We start from the raw sequence: 24,836 nt of genomic DNA, 5'->3' as shown, positions 1-24,836 counted from the left end.
TTTATAGGAGAAAAGAGGTGAGATTACCAGCTGCTTAGTGATAAAGACCTAGCGTTGTTGTCTTTACATGACCACTGCATCCGGCACAGTGACATGCACGGTGTAATTTCAGTAATGTTCTTTGTAATAAGCTAAATAAACAACTGATAAAAACCAACCTTTGAGATATTTGAGAGCTTGTTCATGGACAGTACTGAGGCACGGGGCAAACTAAATAGTAGACAGAGGTCAAGATCAGGCAACAGTTCAACTTCTTTATTAAGTCTGGAGAAGAGAGGTAATTATTCATAGGTATTTTATTCATATATTTATTTAGCCATTCAAAAAACATTTTCCAAACTCATCCAGAGTTCCAGCAAATGACCTCAGATCTGGATACTTAAGGCTTCCCTGGTGCCTCAGTCAGTAAAGAATCTGCCTGTACTGCAGGAGATCCAGGTTTGATCCCGAGGCGGGGAAGATCCCCTGGAGAAGGAGATGGCAACCCACTCCAGAATTCTTGCCTGGGAAATCCCATGGACAGAGGAGCCTGGCAGGCTACAGTCCATGGGGTCGCAAAGAGTTGGACACGACTTAGCAACTAAACCACCACCACCACTGGATACTTAGTGTTCAACAGATGAGTCCTTGACCTCCAGGATCTTGTGAGGTCCAAGCTTCACCTAAGTTCTGACCACCTAAGCTGAGGAGTAGCCTGAGAGAGAAGGAGGGTTGCTATATATATTCTTAAATCTTATGTTTTTGCTTAAAATCCTTCAGGGTTTTCCCAGTCTTTAGGATAACATTCAAACCTCTTGACACTGCTCACAAAGCCCTGCTGGATTAAACCTCTGCACACCTCCTGGCTTCATTCTGCCTCAGTCATTTCAAACTCTTTGAAGGAGCTCTGAAGCTCAGGTCTTCAGAAATCTCTGCCCATGCTGTTCTTTGTTCTAGAATTCCTTTCCCTGTATTATCCACCAGATTAAGTTGAATAAATTCAATTAATAGTTCAAACTTGATTTCAGTGTTTACTTCCTGTGGAAGAATACACATGTGCTGCAAGCACACATGTGTGTCCGCACACATGTGCATGCCCGCACACACACATACGCCACTGCAAGCCTGAGTCAAGTGTCTTTTTTTTAAGTGCTGTTTTTCTTTGCTCTTATTATACTCTATCTACACAATGTTTATCAGTTAGGTTTGTAATCACTGATCATTCACCTCAACTGAGTTGCAAAAAGAAATCTATCTTATTAAAGTTGTATAAACTGTCCTTACTATATAATTCAGCCATTAATAAGTTCTCAATAAAAATCCTCACATTATGTGTGTTAATCACTCAATCATGTCTGACTCTTTGCGACTCCATGGACTATGGAGCCCACCAGGGTCCTCTGTCCATGGAATTCTCCAGGCAAGAATACTGGAGTGGGTTGCCATTTCCTTCTCCAGGGAATCTTCCTGACTGAGGGATCGAACCTGGGTCTCCCGAATTGCAGGCAGATTCTTTACCATCTGAGCTACAGGGAAGTCTTAGATGCCAAAATAAATAGAGATCATTGTGGAAAAGCCGACATCTCAGAGCTTCAAATAAGAGCTTTTCATCCGGACTCTACATATTCCAATTAGACCTTTTCTATCTATGTTCATTTTGTTATATATCTTTGAGTTAAATATCTCCAAAAACCATAGTTTTAAAAGCCACTACATGACTTCACTCAAATTTAGGAAGAGAGCAGTTATTTGCACAAATGCCATCGAGCGAGAAAATAGATTCGATGCTCGGGGAACCCTAAATGCAATTCTCATGTCCTCTGAATGCTCTGTGAGGGCTCTAAGTGACCTCTCCAGTCTGTTGATCACTCCAAGAAGAAAAGCGCAAACATTTTCTACTGAGTTGATTAAATTCCCTCCTTGCATAGGCCTGGATGAAAAATAACAAGTTAGAAAGCCTAGAGACATCGTGTGGTGAAACAAAGAAGTTGCTAAACCATAGACATTGATTTACTTTAGATGAACTATTCTTAATATTTTCTTTGTGTTACATCAATTTGCAAGAATGTCATTAATTGAATAGAGTAGATAGTTGCTGTAATTTTTTTCAGCAGTAATAAATGTGGCCCAGAGCTAAATTAAGACATCCTTTCCCTACTCTGGACATGGCATTTTTTCCAAACAGCTGGTTTCTGTTAATAGGCATATCCTTCCTGCCAGAGCAAGCAAATTTGTAATCCCCATCCTGCTTGCTGTGTAACTGCCCCAGAGCACATAATCACAGAGTACGTTCCTGTTGCTTTACAAGGATTTTTTTTTTTCTTTCAAAGTTGTACTTTGGGGAGACACACCATCTATTTTGCACTCCAGCTTTATGCCTTTCCTTAATTATAGCATCTGATATTTATGGTGAGGAGAAGAAAATAAAGTTAAAGGTGTACAATTGCCTATTAAAAATATGTGAGCTCACAAATCCTTGAAATATACTAAGTTTTCTGGGATGCTATAGAAACATATTTCAAATGACAGCAGCATCTTCTACCACCCAATTAGGAAATACCACAAAAAAAAAAAATAGACTATGGACGTAATATATTCAAGATCATATAAGCTCTGAAACTCATGGACCAGGAATGAAATGGCTGCTTTCTTATGACTTCATAATTTCATGTTTATCAGGAGTATTAGGCAAATCATTAGGACTTGGTGTTTTGAGTTTTATTTGGTTTCATTTTTCATTTTTGATAATTACTCTATTCACAATCTAGTTGTGGAAAAGCAATACCTGGGCTTAATACTTCCTTCACCAGGTAAACATGGTTCATTGCAGTTTCAGATTGTGGATTGTGGGTCCATAGTTTCAGTCTGAGTTAATTCCTTTGAGAAGGCATATGTCTAATTTATAATACTTTAATTCAAACCATATGTTTATTGAAATAAAAGTAGATAGAAAATTACCTTTTCTACCTTTGAAGGGAAAACTCATTTAAAGAGAATTTTCAGGTGAATATTTAACCTGTTAAGAGGCAAATAAAAATGTTTTCAATCATTTAAAATATATGATCTGTAGAGAACAGACTTGCCATTGCCAAGGGGGAGGGAGGGTGGGGAAGGGATGGATTGGGGCTTTGGGATTAGCAGATGCAAACAATTATATATAGAGTGAATACACAACAAGGTCCTACTGTATAGCACAAGGAAATATCATATATTTTATAAATGGAATATATATGTAATTTTTCATGTTCTTTCCCATTATGGTTTATATGTATATAAGTATATATAACTGAATCACTTCACTGTACAGTAGACATGAACACACTGTAAATCAACCATGTTTCTGTAAAATAAACTTTTTAAAAAATAAAATAAAACATGATCTGATTTTTGAAGTATGTAGGAAAGGTTTATTTTTCAAAATACCTTCAAAAGTGAGAAAGAGAGCTGAAAATAATTTGCTCAACAAGTGTAGGTAACACTGAGCAGGAATAAATGGGAAAAGCATACAGAGTGATGAGACAGAGGCAGGTGATTGGCAAATGGATTTAGTCTCTGTCCACCCCTGGATAAACCAATCTCAGCATGAGGTCTCTGGAGATAAAGCAAAAGGCATTGCTAGAGATAAAGAGAACACTTCCTAAAGATAAAGGTTTTAATTAATAGGAAGAGAAAATAGTTCTAAATTTGCATTACCGAATATGATTCAGAAAATATAAACCAAAAACTAACATAAGAGGAAAATGATTAAATAAACCATGATATGATATCGGGAGACCTTTTAGTGAAACAAAATTTCAGTAGTGATAGAAAAGATTTGAATAGCATGATTCACAAAATTCAACTAAATTATATATAGTGACTCATTTATAAATTGCCAAATACACATTCTTTTTAAATACACATGAATATTAATGATAATCAACAACTTCTGAGATTTTAAACAAAGAATTTAAATTATATAGGCCGTGTTCTCTGATCACAGAGAAATAGGTTAGACATCAACAAAAAATAAGGCATTATAAATCTCCATATATTTAGAAGTTAACAAGCACATTTCTAAATAACCTGTGAGTTATGGCAGAAACCACAATGGAAATTAGAAAGTATTTTTAACTGAATGCTTATGCAAATTCAGTATATCAGACTTGAAGAATGTAGAAAAGGCTGTGCTTATAAAGAAATTTATGTCTTTTAATAAACACATTAGAAAATGTACTTACTAAACAAAGTGTGTTAGCCTTAATCCAGAGATGGCCCCACGATGAAACAAATGCTACCTGATATTCACAAGTTTGTGTGGTCCCTGCCCTTGAATTTAACCTTGCCCTTTGGCTCGCTTTTCACCAGCAGAATGCAGCAAATGTGAATGTGCATAATTTCTGAACTCAGGTCATAGAAAATCTTTTAGCTTCTACTTTTCCTTTTTACGAGAAAAGTCTTAAGAGAGCATGCTTCTACATGCTCTCCTAGAACTCTTCCATCTGTCTCTTTTAGCTTGCTCACTCTGACGCAAGCCAGCCACTGTGTAAAAAGTTCATCTTGAGACCACCATGCTGTGAGCAAGCCCAAGGCAACTACAATGAAGAGGCAGTGTGGGGCAAGGGTGATGTATGACAAGCCCCCTACTGCTCCAACCATCCCAATATGAATTGTCAGACATGTAAATCAAGAAGATACTTAAATGACCCTCCCAGATAACCCTTCAGGTGCTATCTGTAGTGGCACAAAAGACCCCAGTTAAGCCCTGCCAACTAATAGACCAATAAGCAGTGACAATTAACTGTTTTTTCAAGCCACTAAGTTTTGGAGTAACTGGTTATAAGGCAATAGATAATCAAAAACTTCAATTATTCATCTCAGGAAATTCGAAAATGTTAAATAAGTTAAATTCCCTCCAAAGAAAGAAGAAAATAATAAAAGAAAGCATCAATGAAATCATTAAAACCATTTCAAAAGAGTCTATCAACAAAAGCAAAATTTGGTGTTTTAAAAAGAATTTTAAAATTTTAAAACTTTTAGCAAAACTTTAAAGAGAAAAGAAAGCAACAAAAATTAAGGATGTAAATATCACCAGCATCTGTAGACATTAGAAAACAAATGGAGGCTGTATGTATAATAATATCAATATATTCCAAAAATTTTGAAATTTTAGATAAAATGAGAAAATTCCAAGAAAATAAAATTTAAAGACCCTAGCCCCAAAATAGGAAATTGAAACAGTCCAATATTTGTTTAACAGATTGATTTCATAACTATAAAATTTCCACAAAGAAAATTCTAGGCCACAATTACTTAATCAGTGAATTCTATTTACAGGCATAGTTCAATTCCTGCACAAACTCTTCCGAGAAAAAAATAATAAAGAAGGGAATATTTCTCAATTTATTTTAAAATTTCAGCAAAATCTGGATACAAAGAGTTAATTGAACATAGATAGAAATATTAAAGAAAATACCAGGAAATCAAATCCATCAATACAAGAATATACATTATAACCAATGTTGGATTTACTCCAAGAATAGAATGGAGTTTTAATATTTAAAAAACTCACTGTAGTTTGCAACATTATGAGAATAAAGGAGAAAAAATGTGATCACCCAAGTAAGTGCAAAAAAAGTGATAAATATCAAACATCAATTCATGTCAAAAACAAAGATAAATTATTCAGTTCAGTTAGTTCAGTCACTCGGTCATGTCCGACTCTTTGTGACCCCATGAATCGCAGCACGCCAGGCCTCCCTGTCCATCACCAACTCAGCAAACCACTAAAGAAGGAAATTTACATGTATAGAAATCAATATCAGATCAATGTTATATATGATCACAAAAAGATAAAACTAGAATCTAGGTGATAAGATATTGTCATGCCATAGGAATGGGGTAAGTTCTTAAACCGAAAGGCACTAACTATGAAGTCTGATAAAACAGACTATATTAATAACAATGTATGCTTGTAAAAAGTCATCAAATAAAAAGAAAAAATAACAAGTAGAACAAAACCCTCTACCTGTGTATATATAAATCACTAAGTAAGGGGAAAACAACAACAAATGAGCAAATCACTTAAATTAGAAACTTACAAAAGGCAATATGAAACATCCAATAAACTAGTGAAAATTGTTCAATTTATTTAGACATCAGGGAAATGCACATTATAAATGTAGTAGGATACCAATACACACCCAATAAGTTAGCTAAAAAATATTTTAACTGAATCACTAAGTATTGGCAAATATGAAGTCAAAGGAACTCTTTTATTTCAGATCACACTGTGAATTTATATAAACATTTAGGGAAATTGTTTGGCATTACCTACTAACACCAAACAGCAGATACCTTATGACTCAGTATTTTCACATTTCTTTTTAGGTAATTCCTTACAGAAATACACTCGCACACATGTCCAAATGTCATGTAAACGATGCTCATAGCAGCATTACTTTAAATGATAAAAACTCAGAACGACTCAAATGCCCTTTAGCAGTAGTAAAGTAGATACACTGTGAATAAATATATTCATATAATAGAACAACAGCAGTGCAAATTAATGAATACAGCCACATGGAACAAAATGAATAATTCTTGTAAACTAAGTACTGAAAAAAGTCCAAGCGCAATATAATTCATACAGTATGATCACATTCAAATTCATGGAAAAACTCATCCATAGTGTTAGAAACCAATTCTCTAGTGATCTTTGGGTAGAAGGAGAAGGTTGTGGTTATAAGGGGCAAGAAGTGAAATTCTGGAGGCTACTAATGTTCCAGTAACTGATCTGGGTGATCTCACATGGTTAAGTTCATTTTTTGACTTTTCATTTAGTAGTACACTTACGACATGTACATTTTTCTGCATGTATGTAATATAAATGTATTTTACATGTATCTTACACTTCAATAAAACTACTTTAAATAATGTATTAGAGGTTGCCTCTTGCAGCAGCATGTTGGAATAGTTATTCTGAAAAAAAAAAATCCTATCAGTACAAAACTGCTAAAAATAAATATTACAAATCTCCTAATAAGTGCATCGGCGTTCCAAGTAGTACAGTAGTAAAAACCTGCCTGCCCATGCAGGAGACACAGGAGATGTGGGTTCACTCCCTGAGTTGGGAAGATCTCCTGGAGAAGGAAATGGCAATCCACTCCAGCATTCTTGCCTGGAAAATCTCATGGACAGAGGATCCTGGAGACCTACAGTCCATAGGATCGCAGAGTTGGACATGACTAAATAACTGAGCATGCACACACAATAAGTTTATTACAAGAAAATAAGAGACATTTCCCAAAACAAGAAAAGAAGAAAATGAAAATCAGAATGGTATGTGAGCTAATGAAAGTGAAAGAGGAGAATGAAAAAAGTTGGCTTAAAGCTCAACATTCAGAAAACTAAGATCATGGCATCTGGTCCCATCATTCCATGGTAGATAGGTGGGGAAACAACGGAAACAGTGAGAGATTATTTTCTTGTGCTCCAAAATCACTATAGATGGTGACTGCAGCCATGAAATTAAAAGCACTTGCTCCTTAGAAGAAAAGCTATGACCAACCTAGACAGCATATTAAAAAGAAGAGACATCACTTTGTCAATAAAGGTCTGTCTGGTCAAAGCTATGGTTTTTCCAGTAATCACGTATAGATGTGAGAGTTGGACTATAAAGAAAGCTGAGTGCCGAAGAATTGATGCTTTTGAACTGTGGTGTTGGAGAAGACTCTTGAGAGTCTCTTGGACTGCAAGGAGATCCAGCCAGTCCATCCTAAAGGAAATCAGTCCTGAATATTCATTGGAAGGACTGATGCTGAAGCTAAAATTCCAATACTTTGGCCACCTGATGCCAAGAACCGACTCATTGGAAAAGACCCTGATGCTGGGAAAGATTGAAGGCAGGAGGAGCGGACGACAGAGGATGAGATGGTTGGATGGCATCACTGACTTGATGGACATGGGTTTGGGTGAACTCCGGGAGTTGGTGATGGACAGGGAGGCCTGGTGTGCTGCGGTCGATGGGGTCGCAAAGAGTCGGACACGACTGAGCGACTGAACTGAACTAAACTGACCCTTAGATACACAAGGCATTTGACCTAACACTCTGCAAAAAGCAGAGATTCTCAAAAGGAAAGGATGGACTAGGAGTGTGTGTGTGTGTGTGTGTGTGTGTTTGTGTGTGTGTGTTCACAAAGAAAAACAAGGAACCTTATCAGGATTCACCTCCTTTACACACACACACACACAAAATCAAATTTTCTCCTAAAGACATGATATGACACCTTCCAAAAAGTTTCAGAGTCTGAATTTATGAGTAAGTATAGTGCTGAGCTAAGGAGCCTACAATCTGTGAAAGACACACCAAAGAAGAAGCTTAAGCTTAATCTATAACTCCACATCCTATCTCCACTGGTATAAACTGTGTACTACCTACCGATGAGGAACATAAGCCAATTCATACTTAGGGAGATCAGTTCAGCAAGGACTTGCCACTGCCTTCTCCCCACCCTCTCCCCACCCCCGATCCTTTACTTCTTGTCCTCTGAATCATTTACACTGTCCCCTAATATTACTTTTGCTAAGTGGTCTGATTGTTCCCATCCCTATGTGGTTTCAAACAGAGTCCTAGGATCCCAGTAATTTTTTTTTAGTATAGCAAGAGAGTTGATGACATAGTCAGTATAACCACACTTGTCTTCTCTACATAAAAATCAAGCTCAACCCCTCAGCCATGCTGCCTTCCAAAATGGGCCCTTCCTAGGGAGACCCACCAATGGTGCTGTCAACTTTCTTGAAACCCTCTTCCTACTGAGATGGGATAAAGAGTACAGTTCCATGGGCCATGTCCTTTAGACACCCCTGTGGCTTCAGTTGAATCAAAACATGGAGCATTCTATTAATAGCAACTTATGCTGTCTTGAGTTGATCCTTCTAATCAGAGGGTAATTGGTCTCTTTGGTCCATTTGAATAAAGTTATGTGATACTCTTTAAATAAGAAACATGTTTTTCAGAATAACTTGTCAGAGTTTTCAAATTATAATTTCATCAAGCATTCAGCTTTCCCTGCAGCAGATCCTGCCCTGTCCTGAAAGCGCCCTTCAAAGCTATTAGTAACAAGCAAGCAATTCTATTCTGGGTGGATTTTCCCCCAAAGTCTCCTGTTTTTCAGGTCATTATAGCCATCCTAGTCTTTAAAGATGACTTAGCCACTGACCCTTAGCCTCTTCCAGAGGCCACAACAAGTACAAGGACTGACATTCAACTCACAGGACCTGAAGAGCAAAGTGGATTCATCACCTGAAAGCACACCTGTGGGGCCTTTAGACATGGCATTTATGGGCTGGGGACAATAGGTTGGGGCCCATAATTCAAACAGTAGCAACAGATGGTGCTAGAAATAGTAGTAATAATAAATAGTGGTAGGTCCTTTTCTTCAAAATTCAGTTTTCTATACTACTGACCACTTTACAGCCTTTCATAATTACTCCAATCAAAGTTAATCTTCTATTCCTTATAGTAACAGTCTACATCTTCAGAAAAAATTCACAATATTTAGTGCTTTCTGCATGTAGTTATCTTTACAGTGTAGTAAAATGTTAAAGGCAGAATTGGTGATATGAGTTACTACTCAAAACTAGCGCTGGTGGCTTAGATGGTAAAGAATCTGCCTGCAATGTGGGAGACCTGGGTTCAGTCCCTGAGTTGAGAAGATTCCCTGGAGAAGGGAATGGCTACCCACTCCAGTATTCTTGCCTGGAGAATTCCATGGACAGAGGAGCCTGGCAAAGTACCAATTTCACTGGTTTCTGTTTTGAGGGCTTCCCTGGTGGCTCAGACAGTAAAAAATCTGCATGCAATGCAGGAGACCCAGGTTCAGTCTCTGGGTTGGGAAGATCCCCTGCAGAAAGGAATGGCTACCCACTCCAGTATTCTTCTTGCCTAGAGAATTCCATGAACAGAGGAGCCTTGCTGGCTATAGTTCATTGGGTTGCAAAGTGTCAGACGTGACTGGACGACTAACATTTTCACACTTCAGAATTAGCACTATGTTCTCACAGAGCATACCCTCAATAAATCTTAGCCAAATATCTGGATTAATGCTAATTTACCAATCCAGCAGAATTTGAAGATCCTGCTTTATACCACTACACTAACTGTGCATCAATCGAGTAGAGTTTGTATCAGGAAAATATAAATGGATTAGTTTGACATGACTTGTTCTTAGTGAGCCCATGACGGCTCTTCATCTTCACTTCTTCACTTTCCATCTGCTTTCACCTCATTTATAGGGTAATACGTTGTGTAATTTTGGTGGATATTGATCTCAAGTTTTCCTAATTTGCATTTTCCGGATAGAGTTTGATGATTTTGTTAAGACTTCCAATTTGAGTTTATCATTTTACAAATTAGAACATTCAATTAGTTCCAGTATTAAAACAGTACTTCCATTTACCATAATCTCTCAGATTTCAAGAGATTCTGAGAACCCACCTTTAAAACCTCAGACTCTTCCCAAATACTGAACCTGGACTTAGAAAACGGAGTAACGAAGTGATTAAACACTGTCGGTATATTTTGTATGATCCTGCTATTTGATTATTTGTTGTCGATAAAGAATTTAAACTCTTTTTTTTTTGAAAATTTTCTTTAGTGGAGAAAAGAGAAATAAAACAGAATCAATTATCTTTGCATTCTTCTTGTCAATATCATTGTGCTTTGGTAAGCAATGTAGATACTTGTTAAATAAATAAATACTTGTTAAATAAATAAAATCTGTAAATACTATGCTACCTATCCTTTCCTCATTCATCTTAATGCTTAAAAAGAACTGTAAAATATATATAATAAACTTTTCTTACTTTTGATATTCTCAAGTGTCAAATAATTTGCTTTTTAAAAAAACTATAGACATTACTTATAGACAATTCTGATATTTTATTTTTGTTGTACACATATCCTTCCATCCTGCACTTTGATTTTTTTACACCCACGTTTGTCAGAGAATCCCCTATGCAATTCACCCCTCTACTTCTGGTCTTCCTTGAAGAGTGCTTTTGGAGGAAGACCATAACACTACAGTCTTAATGCATGAATAATTCATGTTATACAACTTCAATCTGACCTTCACCGGCACTCAGCGATCCCTCTATTCAACCTGCATTGATTTTATGGAGAAAACTGAGGCCATATACGCTTTCTTCTTCACATCCAAGAATCAATGCCCCTATGTTTACACAACTTCCAGGCTCAGAGAAAGAATAGAGCTATTATTATAATCACAGAGTTATAGAAATAAAGGGAACTTGGAAGGTCATTTATTCTGAGCCCTTTTCATTTTACAGTTGATGAACCTGAAGCCAAAAATCCTGAAGATCAGGGATGTCTATTCCATTATCCTTTTAGTTCATTATTTTCTTTAAAAAAAAAAAAAGAAACTGTTATTTAGTTCTGTCCTTTCTGGTCTTTTAAGATGCTGCTTTATCAAAAATCTCTTCCCTCTTTAATACGTTTTCAATGTGTTCAATTGAACTGGCAACTTTTGTTCACTCCATATGTCACTGTATCAATCAGAAATGCATTCAAGTATAAGCAAGATAAAGCCTAATAGTGGCATTAAAATATAAGTCTTATTTTTCTCACATTTCAGACTCTCTAAAGTTAGGGGATCTCTCTCTTTGGTTCAGCAGCTCAAAAATGTCAGGACTGACTTCTCTGCAATTTTTCAACTTTTTATTTATAGTCACAAGATGATGCAGCACAGGTCTTCAAACTGGGAGGAAGGGCTAAAGGCACAGTTCTAGTTGTATTTGCACCTTTTACTAGAAAGCACAATTTTCCTGCAAACTATACTCAAACATCTTCCGCTTGTATCTTGTTGAAGTATACCATGCCTGATTGTGCTCATGCTCAGTCATGTCCTACTCTTTGTGACCCTTTGGACAATAGCCTGCCAGCCTCTTCTGTCCTGAGATTTTTCAGCAAGAATAGTGGAGTGGGCTGCTATTTCCTTCTCCAGGAGATATTCCCGATTCAGGGATCGAACCCACATCTCCTGCATTGCAGGTGGATTCTTTATCCTTCAAGTCATCAGGGAAGCCCTGAAGTATACCTTTGCGATCCCATGGACTGTAGCCTGCTAGGCTCTTCTGTCCATGGAATTCTCCAAGTGAGAATACTGGAGTGGGTAGCTGTTCCCTTCTCCAGGGGATCTTCCCAACCCAGGGATTGAACCCAGGTCTCCCACATTGCAGGCGGATTCTTACCATCTGAGCCACCAGGGAAGCCCTGAAGTAGACCAATGGTAGTCAGTTTTGTTTTTGTTTTAACACAATTTATGTGGTTTCACTTTTATCTATTTCACTAAAAATATTTTCTGATAAGGATATTTCTCATTCAAGTTTGTATTGAATATCTGACAAGTGCTTGGTTTTGTGGTGAGATACAATGACAGTGCACTTTTTTCATCACTTGGACCATTGACAAAATTGTCAGTGATAACATGTGAACTGTCAATAAATGAAAAAACAATATTTTTAGAGAATCAGGCCTTCCAAAGATATTTGTATTCTTGGTCACAGAAACTCTTGCTTTGGGACACTGATCTCTGTTCTATGATATGACCTTATAGATGTGTTCGTAATAAAATCTGCCTAGTAGACATTCTTTCTGAATGAGTAATTCACTCAGCTATTTCTCCACCAACCTTTTTCCTGTTAAAAAATAAAACTGGCAGAGAAGAGGAGATGGCTATAATGACCAGAAATAGAGTGTACCAATTCAAATGAAAAATTTACAATCTGCTGAAGATTCTGATGATCAATTCTACAATTTCTACCACATATACTGAATTTTAAGTGGAAGTTTGATGCATTTTCCCTAGTATAAATGTATGAATGATAAGGCAGTGCTCTTTGAGATAAAATACGCTTTATTCCTGAAAATATATTCACATCTTTCATTCAAATCAGAGATGAATGCACACATCTGGACCACTTCCTTGTCATTAGAGGAAAAGAGAAAAACTATTTTTCCTTTCTTATCTCCTAAATATATGAAGATATTGATATATGTTGATATAGATATACATATAAATGCACATCTATCTACCTAATATTTTTATTTTCTACTTTTCTCTCTGTTCTATTTCCATCTTTGAGTGCTACTTATTTACTAAGTAACATGCTTTGCTGATTACCCATATGTTCCGTGATATTCTGTGCCTCAGGTGCCAATGCTAACCTGTTTATTTAAGCAAAGTTAATGCTGCAGGAAGCCCAGTTTGTTGGGAACACAGCAGCTATATGATGCCAAAGAGACTCTTATCAGAGTGTTATTGAGGATAACATTTCAGGCAGCTGGTAAAGAAGTCTGGAAATCATTCTCCTAGACATTTGGTTTCACCCTGCTTTATGAACAAAAATGGACGGGGAAGTAGTATTGGAAAAACATGGTCCCTCTTCTTAATCCTGTCCCTCCATAGGTAGTCAAGGCTTAGTCATGGTCTATGATATTCAGAATACCAGGGGTTCTCCTTCAATATGAATGCAAGAAGAATACTTTTTCCCATTGTTCATTTAATTTTAATATAATTTTAAAGTGTGAAATATGATGTTTTGATATATATAGTGAAATGATTACTACAGTCAAGCTAAGTAACATATCCATCTCCTTACATAGTTATAATGCAAAGAGCTGACTTATTTGAAAAGACCCTGACGCTCAGAAAGATTGAAGGCAGGAGAAGAAGGGGATGACAGAGGATGAGATGGTTGGATGGCATCAATGACTCAATGCAGATGAGTTTGAGTAAACTCCGGGAGTTGGTGATGGACAGGGAGGCCTGGTGTGCTGCAGTCCATGGGGTTGCAAAGAGTCAGACACGACTGAGCGACTGAACTGAGCATAGTTACTGTTGCGGGTGTAGTGATGAGAGCATCTGAAATCTACTCTCTGCAAACTTTTAGTATACAATACAGTATTATTTTATTTATTTATGGCTGTGCTGGGTCTTTGTTGCTGCACGGGCTTTTCTCTAGTTGCGGGAATCCAGGTCTACTCTCCAGTTGTGGTGCGCGGGCTTCTCATTGCAGTGGCTTCTCTCGTTGCCAAGCACAGGCTCTAGGGCATGTGGGCTTCGGTAGTTGCAGCACATAGGCTCAGTAGTTGTGGTTCCCAGGGTCTAGAGCACAGGCTCAATAATTGTGGCACATGGGCTTAGTTGCTCCGTGGCATGTGGGATCAGCCCAGACCAGGGATCAAAGTCGTGTCTTATGCATTGGCAGGCAGATTCTTTACCTCTGAGCCACAAGGGTAGCCCTACAATACAGTATTATTACTAACTCTAGTCATTCTGCTGTAGACTGGACCTCTGAAGCTGTGTTCATCCTACATCACTGCCACTGTGGACACTCTGACCCATTTACCCCACCTACCCACCTCTGGGGACCACCATTATAATCTCTGCTTCTGTGAATTTGGCTGTTTTAGATTTCACATACAAGTAAGATTATGCAATATTTTTCTTTCTGTTTCTGGATATTCCATTTAGCACAGTGTCCCCAAGGTTCATCCATGTAGTCACAAGTGGTGGTATAGATACACAACGGAATATTATTCAGCTTTAGAAATAGAAATGTTTTCATATAAAAAGAATGCAAGTCCTTATGTGGTCATAAGTCTCATAGATTTACTGTTCTAGTACATGAGAAAAAAAAATCAACTCAAAAATGTTGCCTGAAGGTTATCTTCCTTCGAGAAACAATTCCCATTCTTTAGCCTAATTTGTGGATACATTTGAGAAAATATGAGAGAAGGACTTGAAATCATTTATACTTTCTTCTAAGACATAAAGAAAAATCAGAGGGATATTATCATATGATACCATCATTACTGCCAAGCAGTACTGAAAATAATCAACATCAAAAGGTAGTTTTTTACTCTATTGATCATATTTCTTAAAAACAGAAGTCATATTTGTTATCTAACAATCTCCCATCTGATTAAGTTTTAATGGTCGGCAACTATAAAATGAGAATTTTTTCATAATGTTTCACATGAACACTTTTTATGCTTTCCCTGTCCTAAGGAAGCCAAAGAAAGACATCTTTATAATTCATTTACATATTTTAATTTTTTAGATTCAAATTCCTTCTACCAGTCTCAACAAATACACACACAAAATCATTCCCTCTGAATTTAAGTAGTTTTTTTCTTATTGAGACTACTGTATAAGACTATAATCTCAATTTCTATTTTTCTTTGCATCTTCTTTTCTTTGCAATTTCTTAAGATAGTAATTGATGCCAAAAGTGGTACCAAAATGCTTTAATTTTACCAGTTGGAGAATTAGACTGCCTCATTTAAGGCAATTTAGAAAAGAAGGAATTGATGGTACAGTAGAAAAAGTACAAAGCTTGAAGGAAAACCCTCCAATTTTAGAGTTGACTGCATGTGTGTTAAGTCACTTCAGTTGTGTCTGACTCTTTGTGACCCCATGGACTATAGCCACCAGGGTCCTCTGCCCATGGGATTCTCCAGGCAAGAATACTGGAGTGGGTTACCATTCTCTTCTCCAGGGGATCTTCCTGACCCAGGGATCAAACTCACATCTCTTATGTCTCCTGCATTGGCAGGCAGGTTCTATACCATTAGCGTCCACTGTAGACCTGTAATTAATCTCTTTACATCTCTGGATCTATGGCTACTAGTTGGCCAAAAAGTTCATTTGGGTTTTTCCACAAGATGTTAAATGTTAACATCAACAACATCTAACATAAGATGTTATGGAAACCCCAAATGAACATTTTGGCCAACCTAATAAAATATGGCAGCACTGACATGTTTTATAAACTCTAAGAACTCTGTAATATCCATATAGTACCTAGTACAGGTCTAAAATTATCCAAAGTACTGTGAAAAAAGAACAAAATACAATAATGTTATTTTCATTCAGTAATCTTAGATTTAACTTTCTGCATAATAAATAATGCATAACATGAAATCTAGCCTCTTAACATTTCTTAAGGAATACAGCACAATGTAGTTTTAGATGCAGAGTATTGTAGAGCAAATCTCTAGAATTTTTTCACCTTGCATGACTGAAACTCTATACCCATTAAACAGCATCTCCCCAAATTGCCACTGCCAACCCCTGGCAACCACCATTCCACTTTCTGCTTCTATGAGTTTGTCTACTTTGAGAACTCACAAGAGTGGAATCATGTTGTATCTGTCCTTCTATGGCTGGCTTATTCCATTTAGTTAAGTTATCCATGTTTTTGTAGCATATGACAGAATTCCCTTGTTTGTAAGACCAAGTGATATTCCACTGTATGTATATACCATGTTTTCTTCATTCATTCATACATTAATAGACATTTAGATCTTTACTTCTTGGCTTGTGTGAATAATGCTGCAGTGGACAATGGGAGTAAAAATATATCTTAAGGATCCTGATTTCAATTCATTTGGATAAATATTCAAAAGGATCACCTAATCAAATGGCAATTCTACTTTTTTTAATTACCCTTCATATTTTTTTCCATAGTGGCTGCACCATTTCTCATAACCAATAATGTACAAGGGCTCCAATTTCTCCACATCTTCCTCAACACTTCTTATTATCTCTTTTGTTGATCATGGCCATTCTAATGGCTGTGACGTGATATCACATTGAGGTTTTTGTAGTTACCTATTGTTTAGTGGTGTTGAACATCTTTTCACATACCTGTTCAGTTCAGTCACTCAGTTGTGTCTGACTCTTTGCGACCCCATGGACTCCAGCATGCTAGGCCTCCCTGTCCATCACCAACTCCCGGAGCTTACTCAAACTCATGTGCATTGAGTCAGTGATGCCATCCAACCATCTCATTCTCTGTTGTCCCCTCCTCCTCCTGCCTTCAATCTTTCCCAGCATCAGGGTCTTTTCAAATGAGTCAGTTCTTTGCATCAGGTGGCCAAAGTATTGGAGTTTCAGCTTCAGCATCAGTCCTTCAAATGAATATTCAGGACTGATTTCATTTAGGATGGACTGGTTTGATCTCCTTGCAGTCAAGGGACTCTCAAGAATCTCCTCCAACACCACAGTTCAAAAGCATCAATTCAAACTCATAGAAGCAAAGAATACAATAGTGTTTTCCAGGAACTGGAGGTTGAGGGAAATAGGCAACAATTGTTCAGAATGTCTAAAATTTCAGCTATGCTAGATAAGTAAGTTCTAGAGATGGGCTGTACAACAGTGTCTTTAGTTAACATGGCATTGTGCTCTTCAAAATTTGTTAAAAGAGTAATCTGTAAAGTATTCTTACTATAAAAAAAAGTGGGAGATATGCAAAGAAACTCTATGAGTATGTCTATGATGGATATGGTTGTAATGATGGATGCTTTCATATGCCCAAACCTATCAAATTGCACATATTAAATATGCACAGTTCTTTGTATATCAATTATACCTCAATAAAGCTGTAAAAAAGAAAACTGTATCACTTAAATGCTTATATTTTAATATAGTTAGTGGTTCAGTCATGCCCAACTCTTTGAAACCCTTTGGACTATAGCCCGTCAGGCTCCTCTGTTCATGGAATTCTCCAGGCAAGAATACTGGAGTAGGTAGCCATTCCCTTCTCTAAGGGATGTTCCCCACCCAGGGATGGAACCCAGGTCTCCTGCATTGCAGGCATATTCTTTACCATCTGAGCCACCAGGGAAAGGGTTAAAATTAATTAGCTACATCTCTCATTTTAGAATATTTTTTAAATTTAGAAAAAGCAATAAAGGATGATAGGAACAAATCAGAAATTAAAGAAATAGAAAATAAAGATTCAATTGAAAAATATTAAACAAATATCTTGCAAGTATCATTAAAAAGCAAAACAAAAATACATAAAATCTCCAGTGAAAAGGGAGACAAAAATACAATTATGGCAGAGGTTAAGGAGACAAGACATAGGAGTTTTGCTTTTGCTTTAGGGGTGCATGTCTGCATGCATGCTAAGTTGCTTCAGTCATGTCCAACTCTTTGTGACCCCATGGACTGTAGCATGACAGGGGCCTCAGTCCATGGGATTCTCCAGGCTAGAATACTGGAGTGGGTTGCTGCACCCTCCTTCAGGAGATCTTCTGGACCCAGGGAACGAAAGTGCTTCTCTTACATCTCCTGCACTGGCAGGTGGGTTCTTTACCACTAGCACCATCTGGGAAGCCCACTTTATTGGTACAAACTTCCTGTGGTCCATTCTTTCTTCTGATTTCAGTGATAAATTTTAGACAAAATTCAAAACGAACAACATGAAAACTCTGAAAAGTAAAGTAGTCTGATTCTTCAAGTGAGTTAAAGTTAGAGAAGCGACTTGCACAGGTTTGGATTTTCAGATTTTTTTTTTCATCACATGACTTTCCCAAAGAGTCAGTCATAGTAATGGAGAGTAATGAAAAGTTATACCTAGCCAAGGACTCCAATAGCCACCCCACCATACTTCTGAGTGGAATCTGGGAGAGCCCCTGAGAGGAGAAAAGAAAAAGAAATACCTAAGGGAATAACAGAATATCCCCTAATTTTGTACATGAACTTCCACAAGTAACAGTCTTAACACTTGAATGACACACGTGTGGGACAGCTCCCAACCAAAAATAAAGGCTTAACTGAAGTTTGAACACCATACACAGAGTGAGAGACAGATCACATGGTATAAACCTAACTGCTTTACTGCCTTCTAAAAAAAACCATCAATATTATCTAGAAGATTATAACTCAACCCAGACTATACCACAAAACATAAAACTGTCCAATAAAAAATCTAAAATTACTCCACAGGCAAATAACTAGGAAAACGTGGCCCTTTCTCAAGGGAAGCAACAGTACACATATGAATCTGATGAAAATCCAAACTGTTAGAACTATCAGGCAAAATCTTTAAAGCAGCTACTATAAATATGAACCATGAAGTAAGGAAAACACACTTCAAATGAATAAAAAGAAAAGAAATATTAGTTGAAGAATAAAAAATAGTAAAAAAGAACCAAATGGAAATTTCAGAACATCTTATCTATGAGCGGAATGAACATGTCAGGAATTATAAGCAGTAAATCTGAAGATAAAACAAACAAACAAAAATATTCAATTGAAGGAAGAGAGAAAAAAATATATTGAGAAAAAAATGGACAAAATTGAGAACCTATAGGCCAATATCAACAGTTTAATATATATGTAAGTGGAGTCCCAGAAAAAGAAGAGAAAGAGATTGATATCGCCCAAAATGTTATATGCAGAGTACATCATGAGAAATGCTGTGCTGGAGGAAGCACAAACTGGAATTAAGATTGCTGGGAGAAATATCAATAACCTCAGATATGCACCCTTATGGCAGAAAGTGAAGAAGAACTAAAGAGCCTCTTGATAAAAGTGAAAGAGGAGAGTGAAAAAGTTGGCTTAAAACTCAGCATTCAGAAAACTAAGATCATGGCATCCGGTCCCATCACTTCATGGCAAATAGATGGGGAAACAGTGGAAACAGTGACTGAATTTATTTTGGGGGGCTCCAAAATCACTGCAGATGGTGACTGCAGCCATGAAATTAAAAGATGCTTACTCCTTAGAAGGAAAGTTATGATCAACCTAGACAGCATATTAAAAAGCAGAGACATTACTTTCCCAACAAAAGTCCGTCTCATCAAGGCTATGGCTTTTCCAGTGATCATGTATGGATGTGAGAGTTGGACTAAAAGAAAGCTGAGCGCCAAAGAATTGATGCTTTTGAACTGTGGTGTTGGAGAAGACTCTTGAGAGTCCCTTGGATTGCAAGGAGATGCAACCAGTCCATCCTAAAGGAGATCAGTCCTGAGTGTTCATTGGAAGGACTGATGTTGAAGCTGAAACTCCAATAATTTGGCCACCTGATGCGAAGAGCTGACTCATTGGAAAAGACCCTGATGCTGGGAAAGATTGAGGGCAGGAGGAGAAGGGACCAACAGAGGATGAGATGGCTGGATGGCATCACCAACTCGATGGACATGGGTTTGGGTAGACTCCGGGATTTGGTGATGGACAGGGAGGCGTGGTGTGCTGCTGCCCATGGGGTTGCAAACAGTCGGACATGACTGAGCAACTGAACTGAACTGAAACTACATGAACGATTAAAAATAAAAGAATTAAATGGAGAAATAGACAATTCCACAACCATAGCAGAATACTGCAACGCCACTCTCACAGTAACTGAGATGAATGCAGAACACCCATTTATATCAACAGTTAAGTTCAGCAAAAGAGACCAAAAATAAAACTCTACCAAATAAAACTTCAGGCTCAGATAGTTACATTTGTTAATTCTATCAAACATTGAAGAAAATGTTTTCTGCAAACTTTTGCAAAAAATAAAATATATAAAAGGAGGATGAGACAAAGTTAATACCAAAACCAACTACAATAAAAATATAACAATGGAGAACTGGACAACTACGTGTAAAAGAAAGAAATTAGAACATTTCCTAACACCATACACAAAGATAAACTCAAAATAAATTAAAGACCTAAATATAGACCAGAAACTATAAAACTTTTAGAAGAAAACATAGGCATAACACTGTATGACATAAATCATAGCAAGATCCTCTATGACCCACCTCCTAGAATAATGGAAATAAAAACAAAATAAACAAGTGGGACCTAATTAAACTTAAAATATTTTTCACAGCAAAGGAAACTATAAACAAGGTGAAAAACAGCCCTCAGAATGGGAGAAAATAATAGTAAATGAAACAACTGACAAAGGATTAATCTCCAAAACATACAAGCAGCCCTTACAACCCAATACCAGAAAAACAAACAACCCAATTAAAAAGTGGGAAAAAAGATCTAAACAGACATTTTTCCAAAGACATACAGATAGCCAATAAACCATGAAAAGATGCTCAACATTGCTCATTATTAGAGAAATCAAATCATAACTACAATGAGATATCACCTCACACTGATCAGAATGGCCATCATCAAAAAATACACAAACAACAAGTGCTGGAGAGAGTGTGGAGAAAAGGGAACCCTCTTGCATTGCTGGAAGGAATGTAAATTGATACAGCCATTATGGAAGACAGTATGGAGCTTCCTTTAAAAACTAGGAATAAAACTACCGTATGACCTAGCAATACCACTTCTAGGAATATACCCTGAGGGAACCAAACTTGAAAAAGACACACGTACCCCACTGTTCACTGTGGCACCATTTACAATAACTAGGACATGGAAGCAAGCTAGAGGTCCATCAAAGATGAATGGACAAAGAAGGTGTGGTACATATACACAGTGGAATATTACTCAGCCATAAAAAGGAATGCACTTGAGTCAATTCTAAGGTGGTGGATGAACCTAGAGCCTATTATACAGAGTGAAGTAAATCAGAAAGAGAAAAACAAATATTGTTTGTCAATGCATATACATGGAATCTAGAAAGAAGGTACTGATGAACCTATTGGCAGGGCAGTGACAGAGACACAGACAGAGAGAACAGACTTAAGGACTTGGGTGGGAGAGAGGAAGGAGAGGGTGAAGCAAGTGGAGAGAGTAGCATGGAAGCATATACACTACCATACATAAAACAGATAACCAATGGAAATTTGCTGTATGACTCAGGGAGCTCAAACCAGGTCTCTGTAACAACCTAGAGGGGTGGGAAAGGATGGGAGGTGGGAGGATGACTCAAGAGGGAGGGGACAGATGCACACCTATGGCTAATTCATGCTGACGTGCGGCGGAAGTGAAACCAATAGTGTAGAGCAATTATTCTTCATAAAAAATAAATTTTTAAAATATATGAGGCAAACAGTATAATGAATAATCTGTGTTCTAGACAATAAAACACAATTCACAATATATCTGAAAAAGAGGCTAAAATGTGGGGAATACTAGATTCGAAATGAGACTCTTAAAGATTCTCATGAGAATGTTCCCAATATAAAAAGAGATATGAAAAAGAAATTGAATGACAAAAGCATGATAAATGCCCACTAAGATGGGGATGTTATTAGACTTTTTCCAGTTACTTGTAGTTCTGTAATATTTATTCCATGTTTGCATGTGTTCTCAGTCACTCAGTCGTGTCCATGGACTGTAGACCACCAGGCTCCTCCGTCGGTGGGATTTTCCAGGCAAGAATACTGGAGTAATCTTTCCAACCCAGGGATGGAACCCACATCTCCCGAACTGGCAGGAGGATTCTTTACCACTGAATCCACCAGGGAAGTCTACATTAGGTTACAAATGACTTCTAGTATATAATTTGGAATTAATCCATTATTACATACTATTTCAACAAATATAATATTATAAATATACATATTTCTTATTTCTTGTTTATCTATATCCTCAATTCTGTCAACCAAAACTTTTGAGCATTAACTATATGCCAGGCACTGTTTGATGCATTGAGATACATAGGAAATGAACAAAAACCTCTGCCCTCATGAAGCTTATAGTCTGATAAGAAACCTAGCCATGGGAGCATAGTCTGTTATTCAGAAATCACACTGAGTTTAAGTAATAGTGCCAAACAGGAAATTAAAATCAACAGTCAAATTTAATAACACATCAGCATTGTCAATAGGGTGTTGAAAGAAATATGGATAATTATCATAGTCCATTACCAAAAGTCTGAGTGTGCAGAATTCTGCTGGCAATGTGTGCCTAGTTAAGAGAAAAAAATTAACTTCCCCAAGACAGGAGAAGACTGGTCTATTTACTAAACTACATCCTAAATGTAACAGTAACTTAAGGATGATGTCACAATGCTGAATGAAGCAGTCTCTAAACATGTCAAATGGCAATATAAAATGCGTTCATTGCACCCTGGAAGATTCTTCATAATAAAAGATGCTATACAAATATAAGTCCTTTCCTGGGCTAGTAATTTATATTCATGAAGAAGATGCACCCAGCAATGATCATTTGATTAACAAACATAGAGGATTCTAAAGAGAAATGATCCTTCCCTGGTGTCAAATGTGTCATCCAATATCAGTGTCACTGCTGAGGTATCAGGAATGTCAGATAAATCTTCAGATGCTTCATATTCTATGCAGGGGAAGTAATTTCACTTGGGGATAAAACTGCTATTTGGCTCAATTACCTCCGTACAGTCTAATTCTGGAAGTCAGGCAGGTTCTTTCTATACTGTTTTAAGCTTCAAAGGGTTTCATCACTAGAATGATTTCCCTGGACATGGAATATGTTTCACTTCAGCATTAAATACAGTTTAAGATCAAACAATCTTTGAGAAAGATTTTAGCAGGCACTTTAGATCTCCGTGTTAGTGGAGTTTTTTGAAGCACGCATAGCAAAGAGGAAATGTAGTCATTGCACCATATATCATTCAGGATTTTAAAACAGCCTGCAGAGGAGGACTGATATTTCATCAATGGATTGTGGGATGAACAATTCATATAAGGTCAACAAAGCTTTATAGTTCAGAAGACAGTTATTTAAAACCCTGTAGGACTTGCTGTGTTTACTGTTCATTTCTCCATGAATTTTGGATGTTTCTGATAACTTCCGTGCATTAAGCTTTCCATTTATAGAAAGCACCTTGTAATAAGAGGGAAATTTAAGTTCACATTGATCTCAAAGGCAAATGTCTTATTTTTAAAAATACAGTAGTGCTTAAATACAATACAATGTAAATTCCATATTGAAAGAATATTAAGTAATATTTTGAACAAAATAGTTGAATTTTAATAGGCAAAAAATCAGATTATTTAATCAACATTATTTCTAAAATGGCTTTTAACTAAATATTCAAACATAAAATTTCAGTTTTAAGAAACTAAATTTAAAAGTATTTTCTCAAATGGAATGGCTTTTGCATCTATTACTGCTTTGTTGAATTAAACAACATAATATATACAATGTTTAATGAATGAAAAAGCAAAAGATGTGAATGGAAGTTCAGTTGTGTGTAGTGTTTCTGATTTTAAATTTCTGACTGAATACTTCATGAAAAAAAGTGAAAGTGAAGGTCATTCAGTCGTGTCCAACTCTTTGTGACCCCATGGACTATAGCCTCCCAGGCTCCCCTGTCCATGGAACTCTCCAGGCCAGAACACTGGAGTGGGTAGCCATTCCCTTCTCCAGGGGATCTTCCCAACTCAGGGATCGAACCCAGGTCTCCCGCATTGCAAGTGGATTCTTTACTATCTGAGCCACCAGAGAAACATACTCAAGTAAAAGAGTTTTTTGTAGTACGTGTAAATTTGGTCATCTTCAAGAACATATATTTCATTTTCCATGATATGCTCAATTTCAAATTGTGTTTAGCCTCCACTTTGACAACTAGCAGTGTAATTTGTTCTTTGGACCTGTTTATAATAACTGTCTTTTGCATTGAATGATTACTTAGCCATAAGAAAGTTCTTAAATATTATGTGATGATATATTCTCCTCAATTTCTAGAGAAAAATTGATCTTTGTTTTGTACTAGCCATCCTCTCACATGCCTTTTCTCACAGTGTATGCTTTGTCATCTGAAGTATTTTACAGCAGTAAATCCAGAACAATATTCTAATTCCCTATGTTGCTGTTGCTGCTGCTAAGTTGCTTCAGTCGTGTCTGACTCTGTGCGACCCCATAGACGGCAGCCCACCAGGCTCCGCTGTCCCTGGGATTCTCCAGGCAAGAACACTGGAGTGGGTTGCCATTTCCTTCTCCAGTGCATGAAAGTGAAAAGTGAAAGTGAAGTCACTCAGTCATGTTTGACTCTTCGCAACCCCATGGACTGCAGCCTAGCAGACTCCTCCGTCCATGGGATTTTCCAGGCAAGATTACTGGAGTGGGGTGCCACTGCCTTCTCCCATTCCCCATGTAATCCAAAAAAAATGCCAAAGTGAAAGG

General features: G+C 37.1%; 1 long non-coding RNA gene across 1 annotated transcript in view; it reads right to left on the bottom strand.

Annotated features, from left to right (window-relative positions):
• Nucleotides 1–24,836, bottom strand: part of LOC145523743 (uncharacterized) — a 237,653-nt gene that overhangs the window by 200,432 nt on the left and 12,385 nt on the right. The window contains exons 3-4 of the long non-coding RNA XR_014066865.1: nt 2,938–2,995; nt 159–264 (exon numbers count right to left, since the gene is read on the bottom strand). This is a non-coding gene — a long non-coding RNA (uncharacterized LOC145523743). The remainder of the gene's footprint in view (nt 1–158; nt 265–2,937; nt 2,996–24,836) is intronic.

Source organism: Giraffa tippelskirchi, chromosome 10 (genome assembly GCF_054371585.1).
Source record: "Giraffa tippelskirchi isolate mGirTip1 chromosome 10, T2T-mGirTip1v1.2.pri, whole genome shotgun sequence".
Taxonomy (NCBI): domain Eukaryota; kingdom Metazoa; phylum Chordata; class Mammalia; order Artiodactyla; family Giraffidae; genus Giraffa; species Giraffa tippelskirchi.
The sequence above is the reverse complement of the archived record's forward strand: the minus strand, read 5'-3'. Positions and strand labels throughout refer to the sequence as shown.